The sequence below is a fragment of the Felis catus genome, chromosome A3 (genome assembly GCF_018350175.1).
Source record: "Felis catus isolate Fca126 chromosome A3, F.catus_Fca126_mat1.0, whole genome shotgun sequence".
NCBI classification, from domain to species: Eukaryota; Metazoa; Chordata; class Mammalia; order Carnivora; family Felidae; genus Felis; species Felis catus.
This window is the reverse complement of record NC_058370.1, coordinates 100,166,190-100,172,528: the sequence shown is the minus strand read 5'-3', so window position 1 is coordinate 100,172,528 and position 6,339 is coordinate 100,166,190.

Sequence of the window (6,339 nt, the reverse complement as noted above, 5' to 3'; positions counted from 1 at the left end):
CACCCGTTTAGGGCCTGACCGTTCCTTCTTCTGAAATGTGGGTGGACTCAACCTGTTCCTCTGCTCTGGGTCTCCCAAGGCCAAATCAAGGTGTTGGCTGCTCAGGCTCTTATCTGGGAAGAATCTACTTCCAAGGTCACTCAGGTTGTTGGCAGAATTCAGTTTCCTGGGCTTGTAGGACTGAAGTTCCCATCTGCTTACCGTCTGTCAGCTGAGGGTCGTTCTCAGCTCCTAGAGGCTGCTGGCATTCCCTGGCTCATGACCCCCTCTGTCTTCAATGCCAGCAATAGCGGATCAAGTCCCTCTCTGCTTGGCATTTCTGCAAGTACCATCTTTCTGTGTACCACTGAACACACACATACTCACAAATGCCCACAGCCATCCTTCTGGTTCTTTCTTCTACTCTGCTTGGATCCCCATGCTACCACCTGCCACTGGAGAGCTCTTTCTCCCTTCTCTGTTCTATCATCAACGAGTTTCTGATTTAAAATTTTTCACTTCTATTTATGGATAGCATGAGGAAAATCTTTAAATTTTTTAGTTACAAAAAGCACAAGGAAATCAAATATAATCATTCCCCACCACCATACCCCACTATTCCATAGCCTCTTCCTCAGGGGAAACTACTGCTAAAACTTTCTTTTATCTTTCCATACAAGCACAGTACACACACATTGTTCCGTTCTTAATTATGGAACGGAAAACATATTCAGGAATGTGCACAAAACAAAATGGGCAGCTCAATTGTTTCCTTTGAAGGAAACATCTCTGTAACCACCACTCTGGCCAAGAACCCTGCCAGCACCCCAGAAGTCCCTTCCATCTCTTCCCTTATGGCAATGCTACCCTGACCTTAATGGTACTCATGACCTTGCTTGACTCTGTAGTAATCATCTGAGCACATGCTCTTAAACACTATAGTCCTGTTTTCTCTAGTATTGTAATGTACGTAAATAGAATGAGACATGATGCATTCTCTTGTGTCTGACGTCTGATCAGCATTAATGTGTAAGAGATTCATGCATGCTATTGTGTGCGTGAGGAGTTTGTTCGTTTCTATTGCCAGGCACTATTCCACTGTGTAAATATTCCATAATTTATCTACTGTCCTGTTGATAGATATTTTGAGTTATTATCAATTTTGACCTTCCGGTACATACTAATTACCTTTTTTTTCCAACTTAGAGATATAGTTAAAGTACACTCACCCGCATACATTTATTGTATACAACTTTGTCAGTTTTGTTACATCTCTGCACCTATCAATCTGTTGAGACAGTCAAGAAGGTGGACATGTCCATTACTTCCTTGTGTCTTTTTGGATGGATGGATGGATGGATGGATGGATGGATGGATGGATGATGGATGGATGGATGGAGTTGATCTGGAAGGAAGAAGTGACTGAAGGAAATCTGAATTATACATGGGTTGGATGCATGCATGGATGGATGGATGACTGGAAGGAGCTCCACATGGTATAGGTTCCTCTAATATTTTGGATGCATCTCTCTGGATACCTCTAAACTACATGTTCCAGACATACTTTATGTATCAACCGACTCGAAAAGCCCTTTCCAATGCTTGGGCAGCCTCCTGACCCTGGAAGCCTGACTGTTGGTTAGAAATGAGCAGCATACCTGCTTTGTGTTTTGGATAGAAGCTCCTGGATGCACCACTCTGATCAACTAGGCATTGCAGATGGGGAAGGCTGGTTCTTGAACCTCTCTGGTGTTCCTGATCAAAACTGAGCTCACACTCCAGACCACATGGTCCCCACCACCTGAGTGATAACTCAGAGTGTGACACAGAAGAGAGATCAAGGTTTTCTCATAGAGTTAGCAAACCTCATCGGAACTGCCTCTGACCAATTTCTCAAGTTCCCAGGCCACAAGAGGGGCCCAGCTTCACCCAGGCCTCTTTTCTCAGATTTTAATTTTTTTATCTCCTTTTCTGCCTCATGTCCATCTTCTATTCATAACTTCACAAACTTCTCATAATCTCCCATCCCAGCATCACCCCTACATGGGCCCCATCCTTTGAGAAGCTCCAAAGTCACTGGCAACTTGCATCTCTGGCTTCTAGGATTGGTGAGACCTTGGATCCAGAGGCCTTCAAAGTGGGCTTCTTATACCCCTTCTGAGTCCACCTCTCCCCCCCTCACCACCCTCACCTACCAGCTCCATCCCAGAATCACTGACATGACTCTGGCTTCCCCTATGGCCTCACTTGGATATTGGCTTTTGTCAGTATGTACCCTGCTACCTGAATCTTGCCTCGTCCACTGCTATGTTACAGTGCCTGACCCACTCTTTCCAGGAAAGCAACCTGACAGCGAAGAGCTGTCACAAATGACAGATGCTCAATGGGGACAAGAGAAGGGGAGATGGACTCCAGTGGGGGGAACTCAGAGACCCCCTTGGAGGATATGGAATTTAATCTGCATAGAAAAGATGGAAAGATTTGGCTGACTTCCTTCTCTTGCTTTCTCCCTTCTTCTTTCTTCCCTTCATTCTGTCTTTGGTTTAGATTATTTGGGCTGCACACAAGAAATATCTCACTAGAAATTGTATGAGCAGTCAAAAAGCATTCAGAATTACTTAATTCTGACAGGTCAGGACTCCGAACTGTTTCTCTGGGCTTCTCCTGTCTCTCCTTCCTTGGGACAGTATGGTGGCTATCACTCCAACATCACATCTTTGCATGGGCATGTCCACAGGGAGAAAGAAGCATTTTGTTCCCAACTGTCTTTTAACCAGGAAGGACACATTGCTCAGAAATACACCCACGTTTGCAGCCCCCGGAGGACTTCTGCTGGACCAGAACGTGAACACATGTTTACCCCAAAGTAATTACTGGTAAAGGGGATGGGCTTAACCTAATCATGGAGCAGACACTAGGGCAGAGACTCAGCTCTCCTAATACCCAGAAACTGTGTTCTTCCCAAAAGCCTCTATAGAGACCGTTTTTAGGCAAACAGTCTTGAAAGATGGAATGAATGTATAAAGGGCCCACAGTGACCACCTGGCTGAATAGAGAGAGGCCCACGGGGCGGCCCACGGGGCAACCCACCTCAAAATATCCACAGGCCCCACTGAACAATGGGCTACTTACAACCAGGCGCAGTTACCAAATAACAGAAAATTCCAAATATTGCCATCCCTCCTCACCTTCCCTCTTTATTTTTTTTTTCAACGTTTATTTATTTTTTGGGACAGAGAGAGACAGAGCATGAACGGGGGAGGGGCAGAGAGAGAGGGAGACACAGAATCCGAAGCAGGCTCCAGGCTCTGAGCCATCAGCCCAGAGCCCGATGCGGGGCTCGAACTCACGGACCGCGAGATCGTGACCTGGCTGAAGTCGGACGCTTAACCGACTGCGCCACCCAGGCGCCCCTCACCTTCCCTCTTTAAAAACAGCCTCCTTCCACTACCTCCTTGCAGGCAGCCTCTCCTCTGCTGTCCTGCACGCCACTCGCATGCAGTACATTCGATAAACTTCTGTCTCCTTTGTTCTGCCTCTGGTGAATTCTTTCACCTCCCTTGCCACCAGCTTGCACTCACTCGTTGCCCCACATTTGGGGGGGTGCCCATTCTATAGAGAGACACCCCCTTTAGACACCACAGCCTCTACCTGTATCAGACCCTTTGGTCACAGAAAACAAAAACACGCACAGCAACGCTGACCAGTAACCATGAGGCCCTGTACATGGCAGATGTTAATTCGGATTTACAAGCGTAGGCAAAGGCTGTTGGTGTAGGAGACGGAGATGGACGGGCTGAGTATGGAGGGCAACTGTGTGCTTTCTAAGAGCTCCCTTGCAAATTACCAAACTGAATGAATTAAAACAAAAGAAATGTATCCCCACATGGGGCAGAGGCTAAAAGGCCAGCCATCACCACACACTGAGCCCCATATTCTGCAGTCACTATTTGCAAGGAGCCTCAGTTGCCTCCTCCATCGAATGAGAACAAAACAAGCCCCATACCAGCCCAGCGTGCTCCCTCCCAGGCCTTTGCAGGAGATGCTCCTTCTGCCCGGAGCGCTTCTCCGATCCCAACACCCATCTGACCAGCCCAACTCCTAGGCTTCCTGAAGTCTCTGCCCAGTGGTCCCGCCACCACCACCACCACCACCCCCCCACCACCACCAAGAAAGCCTCCCCTCTCTTCCTGGGCCTGGCGGCTGCCCCTACTCTAATCACTGCTCTGTGGCTCCCAAGGCTCTTGAAGTCCACAAGGACAGTGACCACTGTGCTTCCAACTCCCAGACCATTAACCAGTATTTGGTCAAATGAATCAATCAGTGAGAATTCTGTTGTAAACTCCAAGCTTCCCTGCCCTCCCTCCCTCCCCAGGGAAATTCCTTCATTGGAAAGAACTTAGAAGAAAGAAGCAATGCTATGAGGCCTCCCAAGGTGGTATTTCCAGGCATTCCCTGGGTTTTACTCCTAAACCATAAACTGCATGGGAATAAATCAAGTCCAGATGGGGATGGGGATGGTGAGGGACAACAGTCTTAAGCCCCTGGTGAGAAGCCCAGAGCCTGTGCTGAGCAGCGATGTCACATGGACGCAGCCCAGAGCCACAGAGGAGTGACAAGGAAGTGGGCTCTCGCCTGCATCTCCACACGGACACCCCAAAGATTTGGTCATAGAACCTGTAACAGCACATACCTGCTGTCCGTGTCAGCCCCCAGTTCTCTCTAGCCCAGACTCCTCACGTTTTCCACAGACAGAGAATCAAGCCTGGCAACTACACTGCACTAAAAATGAATTCATTTACTGGGGAGCCTGGGTGGCTCAGTCAGTTGAGCATCCAACTCTTCATTTTGGCTCAGGTCACGATCTCACAGTTCATGGGATCAAGCCCTGCCTCAGGGCCTGCTTGGGATTCTCGCTCTCCCTCTCTCTCTGACCATCCCCTGCTCATGTGCACGCATACTCTCTCTCTCTTTCAAAATAAGTAAACTTAAAAAAAAAAAAAAATGAAATCATTTACAAAAGAAAAGGAAAGAAAGAAGAAAAACAAACTTTGCTCCACCCCAGCTGGCTTTCTCCCTCTCTGTCTCTCTCTCTCTTCCTCCTATCAATTTTTCAGAATTGTAGATGAAATTTACCATTTTTACCATTTTTAGGTACATCATTCGGTGGCAGTTAAGTGCAGGGACAACTTTGTGAAGAACTGTTTTGCTCAATCTGCTTTTCCAGCAACTGTACCTCTTCACATTCCCGCCAGTAACACACTGGCGTCCCAGTTCTGCACATCCTCACCAACATTTGTCCCTTCTGGCTTTTCAAGAACAGCCACCCTAGAGGGTGTGAAGGGAGGCTTCATTTGCTGCAGGCCACTGTGCCTTCAGTAGTTGAGTCCCCTCTCTGCAATGCACCATTAATTTGACTCTTTACACCTTTGCTGTCCCACCAGCAGCTGACACAGCTCTGATCTCCCAATTCAAACTCCAGTGGACTCCACGGAGCCTGTGGATTGATTCTCTTTGGGGCAGGTGTCTAGCTGGCTCTGGCCAGGGATGGAGTGAGATGATCCACGGGCCTTCTGCTTCCAGGAGGGTGCCGAAGCCACTTTCTTGCTGGGGGCAGGCAAGAACAGACTGGTGGGCGCAATGGGGACCCAGACCAATGTAGACACAGTGAGAGGCAGGAGGCAGGAGTGAAACAGAGTGATCACCAGGAACTGGCCTTCAGAAATGTCAATTGTCTACATACCAAGAGGGGAGCCATCTCTTATCAAGAAACTCAAGTTCATGAGGGTCCCAGATCCTGGATGGCTAACAGTGTTTGGAGTTTTTTGTTTTTTTTTTTTGTTTTATTTTGTTTTTTTTCCCAGAATTTGGGCAGTGGACAGATCTGTGCAGGCTGCATCCACACCCCATGAAAAGCCAAACTTTAATCAGATATGGTGGTGACAGTGGTGTCAGAGCAAGGGGACCCGGATACCATCCTGGGGACCATGAGGCAGGGCACCCGCACTGCTGCCTGCTTCCCCCCGCCACATCACCACCTGGGCCAGGGTCTCTGCAATGGTTGGCCTTCTGGGTTTTCTCTAATTTATGCTCTTGGATGACAATTCTCAGCAGTGGGGAGAATCCAACCCCTCTTGGAGGATTCGATGGAAGCCACAGACCTGCTATCTACAAAACACAGTTTTGTATTCACCTGGGTGGATGTGAGACCATGCTGTGTGTCCAATGCCATTCCCCTTTCCCTTGGGCAAACAGGAACAGTGCACCTGCCAGCCTGCCGTGTGGTTAAAAGGAACCTCTGACTGAGTTCTGGACAATGAGCTGACAGCAGAAATGATGGGCACCCCTCCCAGGCCCAGC